We start from the raw sequence: 18183 nt of genomic DNA on the forward strand, positions 1-18183 counted from the left end.
CACTATCACCAAATTGAATGCTGACAAGTCCAATGGCTCATACTACATCATGTTTCCATGAACTTACCACTTGGCCTCTCATCTTCAGCGTATATGTGAGTGCGACACATGCCTGCTATGCTTGGAAAATAACATTTTTTATTACTGAATAGTTAGTTGAGAAATTATCACAATTATCAGTTTGTGCAAGGCCGTCCATCTGTGTTGTCAGAAAGCAAGAGCAAGAGTGGTTGGGAGCAGAGAGGAGATAAGAGAGGCTCAGAATAGCTAAAAAGGGGAGTTTAAATAAGGTCAGAACAGCTTAAGATGAGAAACCTAGTAATTACAGGGAAGTTTGTTTTTCAAAGATAATAAATAGCTAATTACAAAATCTGTTGTCGATCTCAAAGCTCTATTATGAAGCGAGTGAAAATTACTCAGCTGCAATTGTGTTAAAGGGGTTATGGGGCCCAGTATGAAAAGGTGGCGGCAAAACCTTAAAATCCCAACCTGAAATCACTAATCTTTGTTTTAGGGAAGTGAGATGGCCCTTAGCATATGCTTTGGTCAGGGTCAGGGTGTGTGTGCAGGAGGGGAGGTGGGTTGGCAGAAAGAAATTAATGGCTCAGATTACAGAAGCATCATGTTGCAAAAGCTGAGAAATAAGAACATGAAAAGCTGTGCTCCTACCTTTCCTTTTCTTTCTAAAAAGCAACTGTTTTTAGGCAGTGCTGGGCAAAATCCAAGAGATTACAGTCTTTTCACTAACAAATGCTTTCCCTGTAAAAGTGTGCTGTAGCTGTTTTATTAAATAGCACTGGAGTACTTTTGTTTTCCCCACAGACAAAGGGGCAGAACCTCCTAAAGTTATGGCATAGCACAAAAGAGACTTTATCTCCCACTGCACAAAAGCAGTCCTTTATTAGGATCCCTGTAGCAAATTTATTTTTTCACAGGATTATAGGTCTCTCTGCAGCAGTACCTAATACTATTTGCAATAAAAGTTCTAAGATATGTGCTGTAGAATTTATGATAAAATGCTGTCAAGTGTTGAAGCACATTTCTTTTTAGAAATTGTATTCAGTTTGTGTTAGAAGCAAAACCTTTTAAGAACACCAATAATGTGAGAAAGCTACAACAACCAAATTTATTGTTAAGTATCACATCACTGATACTCCTGGGGGTTCCTCTTCATGGGAAGAATGCTTAAACAACATTTTCTAACACATTGGAGTGCTTCCCAGAGATGTGATGGCCTACAGAGGCAGTGCAGTACAATACGCGCTAGAATAGTAGGTCAGTAAACAAACTTTTTTCAGAGGATGAATACAAATAAATATAACTTTGTGTAATAACGACAAATTATAGTTATCTTTTGTTCTGTACCAGGTATGTTATCTTTCTCTCCTGTTTCAGCTGACTCAACTGGAGGTATTTGTTCCATCACCTGACTTGGTGGCTGGCTAGAAATAATAGGACAAAACAATCTACTATTGTTACATGAGACAACAACCTTTCATGTCCTTGAAGCTCACCATGACCTTTCATCCTTCCTATTCCCCGATTGTCTCTCCTAACAACTAAAACTACACTCAGTTAGGCTGAATTCCAGATTGTCATATAAAGTGCCCTGTCCTCTCAAAACAAAACCAATTTTTACACCAAGGTGGGGGAGAAACACAAGTCCATTGTTCCAGCACAGATGGAAGTTAGAGTTACTAAGGCAACAGCTCTAATCCTCCTTTTTACCACCTTTTTCACATCATTGGCCTATCAAGTGTGCTACCTTTTAACTCATAAGCTCAAAAGCTGGTAGTCTAACTGGCTGCCCTAATTAGCTACGATTTTCACAGTACAGACAACATGATGAGCTAATCGAAATTTGCAAAATAATGACGTACCTCCAGCAAATATTCCTCCTCCTGAGGCCCAGTCTGAGAATAACAATAATGAGACCATTATTAGAGGAGGGCATTAAAATGCTGCACTGCTGCTAAACAGAGAACTTAATTGTTCTGGTCTTGTCCATTGAATCAACAACCTATTGTTGTGGACTTGAAAAATAAAGGACTGGAGAATGGGGCCATAATGATTGGTCTGTGCTGCCATACCAGCACTCTGTAGAATTGTTTTCCTTTTAAAACTCTTGATGGACTAGTCGTTTTGTTTAAAAGTAATATAAAAGGCAATTGTCTGGATAAAAAGTCCTATTTATTGAAATCTTTAGAAGCAGTCGCATGGATTTGTTCGTGACCCCCGAGATAAAAACACAGGGAACATAATAATACTATTTGTAGAGGCCTGCTACCGCTGCCTACAGTAACACTAGATAACGCTGTCTTGTCTAGCTGCTATAAGAGGAAGGAAGGCATTTCCTTAGCAGACAGTAAGAATGACAAAAGGTCATATACTGGACAGAGCCAACTGATCTGTAAATGAGAAAATATTTTATTGATATTTTATTAATTCGTTTTCCTGGTGTTAGGTTTAAACCAATAAAGCTACATGGAAATCATATATAGCTCAAGGTTTTGGTTGTTTTTTTTTTAATAACTATTGCAAATAACCACATTTCAGCTGTTTCAGTTTTTGTTCAGCTCCTCTGCTGAGTGATGTCCCAAACTTTGAGACTGAGAACTCAAATAATACATCTAGAAATGTAGGCAACTGAATAATGTGATTTGAAATGGACAGTTTTCCCCCTGTGTTTAAAGAGAGAGCACTCCTTGAATTAAAAATTGAAGCAGGAAATGGTTTAACAATCTTAGTCTTTTTGTTTTTTTGTTTTTAATTCTGTTTTTAACTGATAAAACTGAAGTATGAAGTTTGAAAATCTTATAACTTGCATAAAATTACCACTGAGTTTCAGAGGCGAAAACAATAAAACCAAAAACCCTAGTTTGAATCTATCAAAACATTTGTCAAATACATTATTCTTAGTTTCTGCCATATAAAATGACAGTGAAGCTCATGAATTAGTAGTTATGTTGGTGCCAGTAAAATCAGAATCAAGTCTCCCGCCTCACCCACCCTCTTTTTTTTAAGTAGTCTTCTACATGAATTAGAACTCAGATAATACAACAGGGCAAACTGAGACAAAAGACAGAAGTTAGAGCCCCCAAAGTGCTCCCATGAGTATTTTTAAATTGACTTCAGTGGCAGCAGATTCAGATCCTTGTTTACTATTTTGTGATCAACATTCTGTCACCAAGGTTTAAAAGGGAAAAAGTTGTAAGTTAAAGGTTAACTCTGACACTACATTTTTAACAGTAGCCAGAAAGGTTTATGTGCTGGAAAGGTGTCTTGCATGTAGATTCACAGTCCATATTTCCTTTAAAGTCAGGAGCTTTTCTTTTGTAAATTGAAAAATGCATAATATAAAGAAGTATTAAATTGTAAATAAGACCTTTTGCTTCATTCAATCCATGCTTTGCTTCATTTATCTTCATCTTGTTAGGCTAAATTAATTAACAATCTCAGTGTTGCACACTTTCTCTTTTCATTACATCAGATAATGGCCTGGCTGTGGGAGGAAGCCCTCACCACAGGGATCTTGAAATACTACCTTGAGGAAGAGTTTCTACCATATGTATTGCTTTAGCAATATTAACTAGCTAGATGTATTCATCTTACAACTTTTATTAAACAGGCTCTTCACTGTTTGAAAAGAATTATGCTCCAAATTCCTTTTTAAAAAATGACAGAGGCCATTTAAAAAAAAGAAAATAACAAACTGACACCAAAAATTCATAACTTAGTGCTTTATTTAATATACAAAACAGTTGCACTTGGATACAAACAGTTTGTACCCAATTATGTATACTACCCAAAACATAATAATGTGTCAAATTACTCAACCAAAGCTGTCATACCATTTGCCTGGGAATGTTCTGTATATAATTAATTGGATTATTGGAATGATTTCACTGGTGAATCTGGTTATTTTAATACTGTAATAGGGAGAACTGTGTTAAACTATACTACAAGTTTTCCTGCTTTAAGCTGCAATATTATGGCATCTGGAGCTATGCAAATGGACAAAACAGTAAAGCTTTTTTTAATCTTACTCTGATCAACCAGCCTTCTTTCTCCTAGTGTTTCTTATTTAATTAAAACAGACACTGACAGAAGGACATGGATTAGGACTGTAATGATGCATTTACTTAGATTAATCGGAGGCTCCTCTTGGAGTAATGGCTTAAACAAAGAACAAAAGGAAATTGTTATGAAACAGCCTTTTATCCCAGGCAAAGGTCACATTATGAGGTTTTTAATTTTGTCAGCCTCTGTTACACTGGGCCTTGCTACTGGAACATGAGATTTTTTTCCCCCAAAGCCAGTTATTATAACACAGCCATTAAAGCTGCAAATTAAAATGTCTGATTTTAAAACAGGTTGCTTAGTTTCAGAACCCTCTAATTAGCATGTTGTGCATTGTTGTGAAGGAAAGAAGCCTAAAATGCTAATGACCTGCTGCCAGGTGACCGTACTGTTGTGGAAAATAATAAGGATCCTTTCAAGCAATAATAATAATATTAATACTTAGATCTTATGAATTATCCAACCGCAGGACTACTCTGCACCACATGTGCTTAAAGAAACATTGTGCATAGAAAGATACAAGTTCCACGGACAACATAATAGTGTTTCATATGCAAAATGGAGAGAAGTTTGTATCTACCCAGACATTGTAAGGGAAGAGCAAAGCAGGAAACATAACCAGAAGCCAAGTGAAACTGGGGTCAGGCACAGGGGGAAAAGCAAGGAATGGGAAATTCTCATCCTCACACAAGGAAGATATTCTAGAGACAACTTCTCTTGAATTCATGAACTAGCAAACAGGCACAGCACTACGGGAGTTTTGTGAGGGAATTCTCCAGGGAAAGGAAATTACCCTCGGAATGAGTTTGCTGTCAGTTTATTTGTCGTTGGGCTTGCTTGCTTGTGGCATGTCTGCTTGACTGAAGTTTGTAGTATGGTCTATTTAAGGGGGAGATAATGTGCTGAGCATAGTTACCTACTAGGTACAGTTGAGGGTTTCCTAATGAAGCTCTAGCCTACCATTCTTTGATCTTTAATCCCTTTAGGATTCCTTGATGAGGGGGGCAGGACTGACTTGAGGAGAAAAAGGGTTAAAAGGCTAGTTTCTAACTGATCAGAGGAGCAGAAAATGAGAGAGTTTTGCAAATATGCTAGAAGAGGGAGCGTGAAACCAAGATACACCCAATAAACATGTTCTAAACTTAGGCCAATAACACCCATGGGAAAAAAAGCCCATAAAGAACAAACACACAAAAACCGAAGCCCAGTAAGAGTAAAAATAATGCAGGCAAAGTCCAGCAGCAGAGAGAGAGCTATCCAGTGTATTGCACTACATGCAGCTTTTAGGCAAGAGGAGGGAGGAGTGTATTCTGTGCAAGCAGCTCATGGCCTGTGGAAACCAAATACATGCTACTGAGACCAGCGTGGCTGAACTAGAGGAGCTAAGGGACACAGAAATGTACACAGACAATACTTTCTGGGACCCGAGAGCACTCCTGCTCCCCAGTCTGACAGCCTTTGGGCTGTTGTGGAGAATGAGGCTGTGTCTAGACTACATGGCTCCATCGATGGAGCCATGTAGATTAGGGTTGTAGGCAAAGGCAAATGAAGCCACAATTTAAATGATCGCGGCTTCATTTAAATTTACATGGCTGCTGCGCTGAGCCGACAAACAGCTGATTAGCTGTTTGTCCGCTCAGCGCGCTAGTCTGGACACTCCCCTGCCGACATCAAAGCCCTTTGTCGGCAGCCCTGTTATTCCTTGTGGGATGCGGTTTACCAGGGCTGCCGACAAAGGGCTTTGATGTCGGCAGGGGAGCGTCCAGACTAGCGCGCTGAGCGGACAAACAGGTGATCAGCTGTTTGTCCGCTCAGCACAGCAGCCATGTAAATTTAAATGAAGCCGTGATCATTTAATCGCGGCTTCATTTGCCTTTGCCAAAAAAACAAATCTACATGGCTCCGTCAACGGAGCCATGTAGTCTAGACATACCCTGAAAGTCTTGAAGGAGAACATCAAGTTGGAGCCAATGGAATCAATCCCATAACTGGGATTCTCCTTCTAAAGGATGCAATGGTACCCTCTCACACTGAGGACATCCCTGCAAGATGGGGAACCCTAGTTATTAGGAAGAGACAGGTGATGGCGATGGAGGAATTGATTATTAGAAATATCAATAGTTGGATTTATCACTAGGAGAACTGCATGGGGATTTGACTGCTGGGGTGCACTGTCTGTGGACCTCTCAAGACATCTGATTAGACATCTGCCAAGGTCTGTGGTCATGGAACACAAAGGTACCAATAACACAAGGAAAGGTGTGAGAAGCCAAATTTAGGCTGCAGAGGAAGAAATCAATGTCCAGGATCTCCGTGGCAGCATTCTCTGAAGTGCTCAGAGTTCCATATGCAGGACCAGAAGGACAACAAAGTCTCAAGGCATAGATAATGCGATGGTGTTTAAAGGAAGGATTTGGGATTAGTAGGAACTGGGGAACCTTTGGGGAAAGAAGCAGCCTAGGCAAGAAACATGGGCTCCACCTCAGCCAAAACAAAACCAGATTGCTGGTAAGGAAAATGTAAAAGGTCACAGAGGATTTTATTTACACTATGGGCTAGGGGAAAGCTATCAGGTGTGGTGGAGCACACAGTTTAGACAGATACATCCCTTAGGGAAGGATTTATTCAAGAGGATACTGTGTATCCTAGTAAAAAGGGGAAGACGGAAGTTGATAACCATAGATAGGAACTGAACAGTCAAATAAAACAGAGCTGAATAGTCAAACAAAACAGAGTCCCAGTCCATTACATCACATGAAGGCAAACAACTAAATACTGACAAATTTTATAAGTGCTTGAGTACAAACACAGAAGTTTAAATGCTAAGGGGGGGGGGGGGTGAACTAATGGCATTAAATAAGGATATTGATATAACGGGCATGACCAAAACTTGGTGGAACTGTGATAGTCAATGGGACACAGTAATGCCAGTGTATATAATATAGAGGAATGTCAGAGTAGATTGTGCTGGTGGAAAAGTGGCACTATATGTGAAAGAAGGGCATAGAGTCAGTAATAATTTTACATGAATCAAACAGAATCCCTATGGCTAGAAACTAGGGGTGTCAACGTGTAGACGACAACACAATTAACCAATAAGCCTGGGCACTCCCCACCACTTGCTCTATATCAGAGGCAGCAAGGAGGGGAGGTGGGAGCTGAGTACCGGATCCACCTTCCCCACACTCTCCCACATTGCTGCCTCTGAAAGGCAGCAGCATGGGGGGCAGGAGAGGAGCAGGAGAGGCTGTCACAAAGCAGCCCCTGTTCACAGGGGCTTTGAGCTCTCTGTGGTCAGAGGCTGCTCCAGCATCCCACAGAGACGCCTCTGTCTGCAGCGAGCCTGGGCCTGTCGCAAACAGGCTACTCTGCAGCAACCCCTGTCCATAGGGTGGGTCTGGGTCTGGGTCTGAATTTCTTGCAGACAGGGGCTGCCTACCGCCCTTGTATCAGAGGCAGCAGCATGGGGCAGCAGGCAGGAGCCGGTCTGCATGGCGGCAGGTTTTTAAACCGGCTCCTCTTGCAGACTGCTCCTGCCTGCCACCCCGCCCAGATAGAGAGGTGGGGATCCCAGGAAGTGGGGCCCGGAGTGCACTGGCTGCTAACCCTGCCTCCAAGAACTATCAAATAGTTGTGTAACCACTAAAATTTGATGCAGTTACCTAGTCAATTACACACCATCTAACATCCCTACTAGAAACTCAGTACTTGAATAATAAGAATAAAAAAGTAGGGCTATGTCTACATTGCACTCTCTTGCGCAAGAACTTATGCAAATGAGCCACCATTTTTGCATACGGGGCTTTTGCACAAGAAGGAGCAGTATAGGAGGAATCTATACTGCTCTTTCTAGTGCAAACACCCCCTCTTGTGCAAGAGCCATTCTGCCTGAAAATAAGCAGCAGAACGGCTCTTGTGCAAGATGGGGTTTTAGTGCAAGAAAGAGCAGTGTAGACAGCTCCTTCATGTGCAAAAGCCCCTTGCGCAAAAATAGCAGCTCATTAAGTATGCAAATGAGGTGTGGCGATATTCATTGCCACAGCTCATTTGCATATGTTCTTACGCAAGAAAGTGCAATGTAGACGTAGCCTAGGCATATACTCCTACCAGGATGGTAATGGTGATTGTGAAATGATCCGATAGATTAGAGAGGCTATAAAAAAGAGAAAACTGGATTGTTATGGGGGACTACAACTATCCCCATATTGATTGGGAACATGTCTCTCTAGTACAGGAGGCCAAAATAAAATATTTAGACACCATTAATGATTACTTCATGGAGCAGCTAGTCCTAAGACCCACAAAGGAGAGGCAGTTCTTGAGTTAGTCCTAATGGCACACAGGATTTCTTCCAAGAGCTGAACGTAGCTGAACGACTTGGTATCAGTGACCATAATGCAATTAAATGTTACATCCTTATGGAGGGAAGGAGGAGAATACCAAAGAATGCTACCCAGATGCTATTTGACTGCAACAAGGGGAATGTCACAAAAATGAGGAGGCTAATTAAATAGAAATTAAAACGAACAGTCACAAGAGGTAAATGACTACAAGATGCATGGAAACATTCCAGAAACACCATAAAGAGAATCAAATGGTACGCTCAGCCCAAATTTACAAAAACTAGAAAAAGAACCAAAAATGCCACTATGGCTAAAGAGCAGAGTGCAAGAGGCAGTTCTAGTCGTCTGCATCCCAAAAAACACATTTTAGAAATGGAAAAGGTACAGAGTAGAGATATAAGCGACTAATCAACTACGTGATAAGCATATGCTTATTGGGTAGTAAAGTAGTGAATTTACTAGTCATTCCTCCCCTTTGCTGCCTCTATCAGGGTATGTCTACACAGCAAAGTTATTTTTAAATAATAGCAGTTATTTCGAAATAACTATCCTAGCGTCTACACAGCCATTCCCTTATTTTGAAATTAATTCAAAATAGCGGAGGGCTTATTTTGAAATTGGTAAACCTCATTCCACAAGGAATAGTGCAAATTTTGAAATTGCTATTTCGAAATAAGTGCTGTATAGACTCATATTTCGAAATAGGGGGCCTCCAGCCCTTCCCAGGGTCCCCTGCTGGACGCTCTGGCCACAAGGTAACTTCTGACCTGATGCCCTGCCGGAACTGGTTCCAACCAGTCCAACTCAGTGTGGACACACTATTTCAAAATAGAAAAATACTATTTCGACATGCATTTTGTGTGTAGACACGTTATTTTGAAATAAGCTATTTTGAATTAACTATTTTGAAAATAGATATTTCAAAATAATGCTGTAGTGTAGCCATACCCTCAGAGAGAAGCAGCGGGGAGGGGGACGGAGCAGGAACCAGTGCTGGGGGGCACCAGCTTAACAGCTAGTTACCCCCAGCACTCTCTCCGTGGGGAGACAAGGGGACAGAGGTGTAGCAGGGGGACTGGGTGCAAACTGGAAATTAGCTGTCCTGGCTCGCACCCGGTCCCAGTCGCTGTGTCTCTGCTTTTTAAATGTATTAAGAGCCCTTAATACATTTATAAGGCAGAGCCGCAGTGGGGTTAGTTCCCGGGGCTGGGAGCTAACCCCGCTACAGCTCTGCAGTTTTCCCACCCTTACCAACTAATCAAGTAAGTGATGGAAATTCCATCAACTACTCGATTAGCTGATTAAATGCAGTTTAAGATCCCTAGTACAGAGAAGGTCAACAAAAAACACTAAGGGTCTGGAACAGCTTTCATATGAGGAGAGAGTAAAAAAGCTGGAACTGTACAACCTGGAAATATCTGATTAAGGGGAGATATGATAGAGGGCTCACCTCCCCCCATCACCTCTGGTTCCCCATTGCCTCCCGCAATGCCCCCATTACCTCTGCCCCATATCCCATCATCCCTGGCCCCTGCTATATCCATACTCAACTCCCTATTCAGGGCTTAATTTGTCCCCAAGCCTGCCAGAAGCAAGCTAGTCTGCTATGAAGATTGTTACAGGTTGAACCTCTTAAATCCAGGACTCTCCAGTCCGGCAACATTCATGGTCTGGCAGGATCACAGATGTTGCCAGACCGGAAAGCCCCAGCACCCGGGAATGTGAGCCAGTCCAGCAGAGGGGAGACCCATCATCAGACCGGTGAGCTAGGGAGCACCGTCACCAGAGAGCCCCAGTCAGCTGGTGGCAGCGTGCCAAGCCCAAGCCCTGTAGCAGCAGGGCTGGAGCCCAATGACATTAGGGCTAGAGCAGAGCCAACCAGAGGGAGGGGCAGTGTCCTGGGAGGACCCCCTGATCTGGCAAATTCCCTCATTTGGGACTGGACAGGTTCCGAGGGTGCTGGACCAGAGCGGTCCCACCTGTATTTTTATGTTTATTAATATCACTTTCCATAGAAGACTTAGTAGCTAGCATTTAAAAAAAAAGACAAAAAAGATAAGAGACAAGCATGTGCGAAGTATCCTATTTGTGTTTCTATTCTGTTTAGATCCAGTAAGGATATAGGCATTCCCCCAGTTACATGCATCTGGCATATGAACATCCACACTTACAACAAAAACTTACCTGCGGCCTCAGCAAGGGAGCGGGCAAGAGGCACAGGGGTAGCTCAAGTGCTGACTGGAGGACTCCAGAGCAGCAGGGGTCAGTTGCACAGCCAGCGTTTGGATAGAAGCTGCACCTTGAATAGGAAACGGCCTCTTCTTGCCAGGCACTGGCTGCACAGGTGTCCCCTGCTCCTTTGTAGTCTTCCAGCCTGTGCTTACCGCCTCCTGGTGAGCGGGGCCTGGGTGCTGCCCACAGGGAGGGAACAGGTGCACAGCCGGGGGGTTGGAGCTGGCTTCAGGAGTGGGCTCAGAGTCCACAGGGGGAGATAGGGGTTCACCACGGGATGCCCACAAATCTCTTTCAGAATCTCCATCTTCCTCCTCTAATTAAACCTGCCTTTCCTCGAGCACTAGCATTCACAGTTAAATAAAAATCTATTTCTCCCATTTTTCACTGCAAATCTACAGCATCTGAGCTACATTATGGGTTAAATCAGGTTTTCTTGGCTAGCATTTATAATTAACATTTATAACACTTTTTCGATGGGAAAACCAATTTTTGGAACACAACCCACTTGTAAGTTGGGGACTTCCTGGAACTGAACATTGTTTTTATTATTTAGCCTACAAAAAATCCCACATACATAAATTACAATGATTTGGACATGTATATATGCATATTTATTTGTTTGTTCCTAAAGTTAACAAAATAAGTGCAATCTAGCTAGAGATAGATAGGATTACAGGAAAACATTCTATAAATACATTTGAAGCAAGAGGAAGACCAAGGACAGAGTAGGACCATTGTTCAATGAAAAGGGAAAAACAATAACAGAAATTGTGGAAATGGCAGAGGTACTTAATGACTTCTTTGTTTCAGTTTTCACCAAGAAGGGGAATACTGAAGGAGCTGATAGAGGAGGTAGCTGAGCTATAAGCGATCATCTTTGAAAAATCATGGAAGTCAAGGGAGATTCCAGAAGACTGGAAAAGGGTAAATCTAGTGCCCATCTATAAAATGGGGAATAAGGACAACCCAGGAAACTACAGACCCGTCAGTTTAAATTCTCTCTGTTAAGGAATGAAAACCTTACCAGGGAGTTATAACAATTAAATTGGCCTGTTTACTAGGGATGTTAGAAATTGAGTAAAAAGCTAATTGTGCAGTTGATAGAATTTCTATTGAGTACATGATTGGTTGATAAGGGAGGAAGCCTCCTGGACTTGCCCCCTGCAGCAGCTCTGCAGTTTAAATGTAGTAAGAGCTGGGCAGGCAGGCAACCAGCTCCTACTTCATTTAAAATGCAGAGCCACAGCTGGGGGTCCAGCTCGCACCGGGTCCAACAGCCACTGTTTAGGGGGAGTGCCAGCGGGGAGCTGGGAGCCCCCTATGGACAGGGGCTGCTCCGGTGCTCCGGTAGCAACTAGGGATGTGAAAGACTAGACAATAAGCTTGTCAACTAGTCGCTCCCCCCACCCCTTTCGCCGCCTCTATCAGAACGCGGCAGCAAGGGGGGAAAAAGAAGGGGATACTTCAAAGCGGCAGCGTCATGTGGAGCCCAGTTATGAAGAATTAGTATTTATCCGTAAGTCACAAAGGTTTGGACAGTCTTCAGCAGGTGCATGTGTATTCCATGGGTACGTCTAAGCTACATGGCTCCGCCGAAGGAGCCATGTAGATTTGTTTGTTCGGCAAAGGGAAATGAAGCCGCGATTTAAATAATCGCGGCTTCATTTAAATTTAAATGGCTGCCGCGCTGAGCCAACAAACAGCTAATCAGCCATTTGTCAGCTCAGCGCGCTAGTCTGGACACTCCCCTGCCGACATGAAAGCCCTTTATCGACCTCCCCGGTAAACCTCATCCTACGAGGCATAATGGGAAGGTCAATAAAGGGCTTTCAGGTCGGCGCGGGAGCGTCCAGACTAGCGTGCTGAGCCAACAGCGTGGCAGCCATTTAAAATTAAATGAAGCCGCGATTATTTAAATCGAGGCTTCATTTCCCTTTGCAGATCAGCCTAATCTACATGGCTCCATTGATGAAGCCATATTGTTTAGACATACCCCATCTGTCCATTATATCTGAGCTATTAGCTATTGTCTTTGCCAGTGAGAGCCATTCTGGTTTCATGATGAAGATGTTAGAAGTTTGTTTATAGATGCCACCCAGATGCATGAGAACTATGAAGGCAGGATGCAGATTATTTACTTTTGTCTGTACCTGCTTCGTCCTCCAAAAAGTAGATCTCTTGGTCACATTGTGTCACAGGCTAGAAAATGCCTTTCAGCTGTTTATGTTCTTGGATATCTCCCTGCTTACCTGTTTCTGCTTTCCCACCCCACCCCCCACTAGTAGATCAGTTATAATGATATAATGGAAGATGGTAAATCTCTGACATCTCACCGGGAGTGGGCAGAAAGGGTCCTCTCCAAGAGAACAGCAGTCAATGTAACTTCCGTATGGCTCCATATGGTGTCCCTTGCTGACAACATTGAATTGAAGCTGTCGACCAGGCAACCCCGATGGATCCCACTGGGCCAAAGAACATTCCACAACCATCAAGAGGAAAAGGAAACAATATCCCAACGATTCCCCATCCCCAAGACAATACAAGGATCCTGGGCCAACCTCTCCTTCAAACAGAGTGGAATCAGCATTACGACATCTCCTAAAGGGGACAGTGAGTGAAACTGAGAATCTGAAAAAAACTCAGAAATCTGAGAAAAGAGAAACTGAGACTCTAATTATGGCAGCATAGGGCTGGATGTCAGCTCATTTGCATGAATTTCCCATCTTCCAGGCAGTTCTGCATCACCACGCTGCAAAATGCAGGCTAATTCCATTCCATCTCCTTTAACAACCGGGGCCTGACCATCCCCAAGGATCAATCAGCCCTGGCAAGCAAACCAGATTAGTAGCAGTATATCTACACAATGTTTTAAAATCCACCAAAGAAAGTCTCAGAGCCTGGGTCTACTGACTCGAGTTTGCACTATGACGCTAAAAACAGTTGTGTAGACATTTGTGAATTTATGAATTTGTCAAGGTGTCAGATTTTAAAGTTAAAATATATCAGCCTTGATTCATTCATAAATTGACCTCCTTGCATCCAGCTCAGAATACCCGCACCTCAATCCAGGCTTTAGAGTCCAAGGCCCAGCCCAAGCCTGAATGCCTATACAGTTGTTTTTTGGGCCATAGAGCAAGCCTGAGTCTATTGGCCTGGGTTCTGAGATTTGCAACAGTAGGTTTTAAAAATGCAGAGTAGATACATCCTAAGGGGCACTACACCGTTCATTGCTGGGTAACACAGAGGTTTTGAAGTTCAAATGAACCCCAAACTCTTTCATTATGGTCCGACCCATAAACTGAATAAATCTAAAACCCCAAGCCATGGGAATCAAGGGTTTAGATTTATTTTAGTAAGTAAGGGGCTGGTTCTGACTATTCAGAATAGTACTTTAGCTTGTCAATAATCTCTGTAATCCCACTATGGGTAGAAGTGTCACAATCTATTCCCAAAGGAATATTTACCTAGCTACATGTAAGTCACTACAGGCTTTTTTCGACAGAGGCTTTGTCAACAGATACTGTTCTGTTGACAAAGCCTCTGTCAAAAAAGAGCATCTAGACTGCATTATGCGGATCAAAAAATCGATCCATTTTGTCAAGAAAGAGCATCCAGGCTGCCAGACACTCTGTCGACAAAAGAAGGCACCCGGAAGTGCTTCTGGCAGGTCACGGGGCAGCCTTAAAATCCAGGTGCTGCTGCATGCTCTTTGCAGAGATGTGTGCTTAAAGAGATCCTCCTGGACAGCCGTTGCTCTGCTCCTTCTTCTGGTTTCCCTACCTCCTAGAGGGAAAGCAAAGCTGTTGCAGTTTTTGCTCTGGTTGCCCTGCTTCCTCGGACACCACAGCAGTTTATTTTCAGGTTTGTTTTTGTGCTTTGCACTGTGTTTTTGGCCATGGAGCCTGAGCTGCTCCTGGGCAGGCGAGGGATCCACACCGTGATGCTGGAAGTTCTGCTGCATCTTCATGAGAACATCATGACGTTTGTGGCAGAGATGGATTCAGAGCCCAGCTTTGAACCCCTCATTCAGGCTGCAGCTGTACTGCCCTTGCCGCTGAACTTATTCCTAGAGAGGTGAGTTTGGAGGCTGGACATCAGTTCTGACTGGTGGGACCAGCTTGTTATGGAGCAGTGGAATGACGACTAGTGGCTCTGAAGGTTCCGGATGCGGAAGTCCACCTTTCAGGAGCTCTGTGCCTGGCTTGCCCCTGCTCTGCAACACCAGGACACCCACTTGCAGCCTGCCATCCCCTTGGCGAAGCACGTCGCTATTGTTCTGTGGAAGCTGGCCACCCCCGACAGCTACCACTCTGTGGGGAATCAGTTTGTCATGGGGAGGTCTACTCTCGGGGCCATCTTGATGGAGGTAAGATAGTCAAGGGATAGTCCATGGGGGCAGGGCAGAAGGATAAGGGGGACGGTCAGGACCGGGCACAGGGAATGGGGGATAGGGGGGGGAGTGGTAGAAGCCTGCCTGGCCTCACCCTGCAGTGGTGTGGAGGGGTACGGGGGTTTGCCTGAGGGGGGGCTCTTGGGATCTGGGTGGGGAGGGGTGGGGGAGCACCTCTCATCAGCTCATGCAACTCCTCTAATGTCCTGTTATGTGTGTTTGTATTTGTCCCTTTTTGCAGGTGGTGATGGCCATCAACTCAGAGCTGCTTCACAGGAGACCTGGATACGATCTTGACCGGATTTGTGGGGCTGGATTTTCCGAACTGTGGTGGAGCACTCGACGGGACTCACATCCCGACTTGTGCACCACCCCATCGAGCAGCACAGTATATTAACAAAAAGGGCTACTTTTCAATGGTGCTTCAGGCCCTGGTTGACAACTGAGGACAATTCATAGACATTTGTGTCGAGTGGTAAGTCCAGGCACATGATGCCCACATATTCCGGAACTACTACCTGTACTGCAGGCTGCAACATTCTTTCCAGAGAGGAACTATGCAGTCGGGGATGTTCAGATGCCTACGTGCATCGTGGCCGACACGGCGTACCCTCTTATGCCCTGGCTCATGAAGCCATTCACAGGACATCTGGATGCGATCAGGAAACTCTTTAACTCCCACCTGAATCAGGCTCGCTTCCAGGTGGAGTGCACCTTTGGCCGTCTGAAGGGCAGATTTAGATGCCTGCTCACTCGGCTGGACATGGGGGAACACAACATTCCCGATATGGTTGCTACATGCTGTGTGCTGCACGACCTAGTGGAGAGGAAAGGAGAGCCTGCGTGGGGGACATGGGCTGTTGTGGAGGGGAGGCACTTTGAGCAGCCCCGAACAGCTACCATCTGGCAAGCCCAACAGCTGGGATTGTGCATTCGAGAAGCCCCGAGGGAGCAATTCTCCCAAGGAGGCCAATGATTTTCCCCAGGGCCTTCCAATTGTGGGATTGCCTCATGCCCCCAGTGCCTTCCTCCCCAAAAGCCCTCCTGGCCCCACATTCACACATTGTACACATTCATCACACACTGACAACAGAGACAGGTATTGTTGAAAAAATTTGTACAGTTTATTTCATTGTTGGTTTTTTGAAAAACAAAAATACTCTTTTGTTCAAAAAAATAAAGTGTTTGTAAACAAAGTAAAGTGCTTCCCTCAGTGACTCTCACAGGTGGGAAGGGGGAATGTCAACCTGGAAGGGGGACGGAGGCTCAGGGCTGAGAGTGCTGCCCTGATGAAGATCCCCTGGCACTTTGGCTGTGGAGGCCTTCTCGCAGACGGCCACGCTTGTGGGCTGAGACAGTAAGGGGCTGGGCAGGAGGTGGGGCTGTACCTGGATCCGGGATGGCAGGGGCTAAGGCGGGGGCAGGAGCTGGGGGGGGTAGGCAGAGCAGGAGGAGCAGAACCTGGCACAGGACTGGGGAAGGCCATGGCCTCCCGGATAGCAGCGCAAATCTCAGTGCGCTGCTGGACAAACTCGTCAAGCAAGCACCTGCACCACTCTGCCCCTGCCTCCATTCTCAGGTTCATTGCATTCTATATCTCTTGCAGGACCGAGATGTGCTGGCGCACCAGGTCGAAATACATGCGCCAGTGCTGACGGGTTCCCTGCAGCCATCTGGGTGTTGGGGCAGGTGTGGCTCTCCCCTCCTGGTCAGCTGGTCCAGTTGTGGAGGACAAGAGGGAAAAGTCGTCAGTCATGCATGCTCACACTTTCCCTGAGGGCATGCCCTCCTTCTCAGCAGTCAGTGCCTGTCCTAGGGTCAGAGGATGCTCATGTACATCTCAGTAAGGCATGGTGTGGCCTGGACAGCAGCCATGGCCTCCCTGGAATCCAGAAGTTGTGCAGGCCACCATCCTGCCCCACCCCACACACACCCCATGGCCAAGCAGCGCAGACAAGTATCAGGCCACAGTTGGGGTTCCCACAGGTTGCTGAGAGGCCTGAAGCTGTGTGGCAATCCCAGCATCCCCAACCCATGCATGCACCTGGCATCACTGTCTGCAGGATGCAGACCACCCATGCGTGTGGAGGGGTAGGATGACCCTCCCTGAGGTTGTCCATTTGTGTGCCCTCCCCACCTCAGGCTGTGATCAGCATGACATGTCACAGCACTGCACCATCCACTTTGCTCCCGCCTGCCCTGCCCTGTGTGTGTTGGACCCTCACAGCACTCACCTGATGTTCCCTCTCCGGTGTCTGAAGTTGTCTGGGAGGCCTCCTGAGTCTGGACATCTGGCTCCTGGGTCAGGGTCACTGTGCTCCTGGTGCTGTCTTCCTCCTCCTCTTCCTCTTGGAGCTGCTGGTCCTCTGCTGGGGTCTCACCCTGGAGTTGAGGCCGCTGCTGCACATGGGTCTCCAACCCAGACTCCTCAACCCTCTCAGGAGGCAGGGGTTCCCCTGCCCCCGGATCCAGTCCAGGTCCTCATAATAGGCACAACAATGTGCTGTTTCCCCAGAGCGGGAGCTGTGCTCGCGGGTCCTAACATACCCCTGCTGCAGCTCCTTTATCTTGGCTCTGACCTGGTCCAAGGTGCAGGGGTGGTGGCCTTTCCTTGAAAGGCTATCAGCCATTCTGGTGTAAATGTCAGCATTCCTCCACCTGGACTGTAGGGCCTGAAGAACTTCCTGAAGACCCTCCTCCAAGAGGGCTTTGATCTCAGGCCCAGACCAGGAGGGTGCCCGGTGTGTGGTGCCCTGGCTTCCTGCGGGCAGGGGCAGATGACAATTTTGCAGGGCCCAGGGCAGCACAATTTTGTGGGCCCCCCCCCTTTGACATGGCACATGCACGGGGCTTCTTGAAGCGCAGGGCTTGGAGCGGCCACCCTGCTCGCCCTGCCCTATATCCGCCCCTACCTGCGGGGATGTGTCCCTGGAAGGGTCAGGGGAGTTTTGGAGGGCTTGTCCCTGGGACACGGCTCCCAGTGGCCCTACCAGGAAGAGCTGCACAGTCAGGGTCCTGGCTGAAGCTGGCTTGCTGCCAGAATGCTAATCCTGGGTGCCTGTGCCTTTTAAAGATGGCTACAGGCAACAATAGAGTTGAAAGCTGTGGCAGGAGTGTTCACCAGGGCTTCTTCCT

The 18183-nt window shown here is 45.6% G+C and overlaps 1 protein-coding gene across 24 annotated transcripts in view; it reads right to left on the reverse strand.

Annotated features, from left to right (window-relative positions):
* The window catches only part of SOX6 (SRY-box transcription factor 6), a 519233-nt gene that overhangs the window by 367825 nt on the left and 133225 nt on the right, over positions 1-18183 (reverse strand). Inside the window, exon 1 of one of the 24 annotated variants that reach the window (XM_006134581.4) lies at positions 68-927. The exons of the other annotated variants lie outside the window; for them this stretch is intronic. The gene's annotated coding sequence lies outside the window, so the exon portion shown is untranslated. Of the gene's footprint in view, positions 1-67; positions 928-18183 lie in introns of those variants that run through there. 24 annotated transcript variants of the gene reach the window in all.

The sequence above is a fragment of the Pelodiscus sinensis genome, chromosome 4, assembly GCF_049634645.1.
Source record: "Pelodiscus sinensis isolate JC-2024 chromosome 4, ASM4963464v1, whole genome shotgun sequence".
NCBI classification, from domain to species: Eukaryota; Metazoa; Chordata; order Testudines; family Trionychidae; genus Pelodiscus; species Pelodiscus sinensis.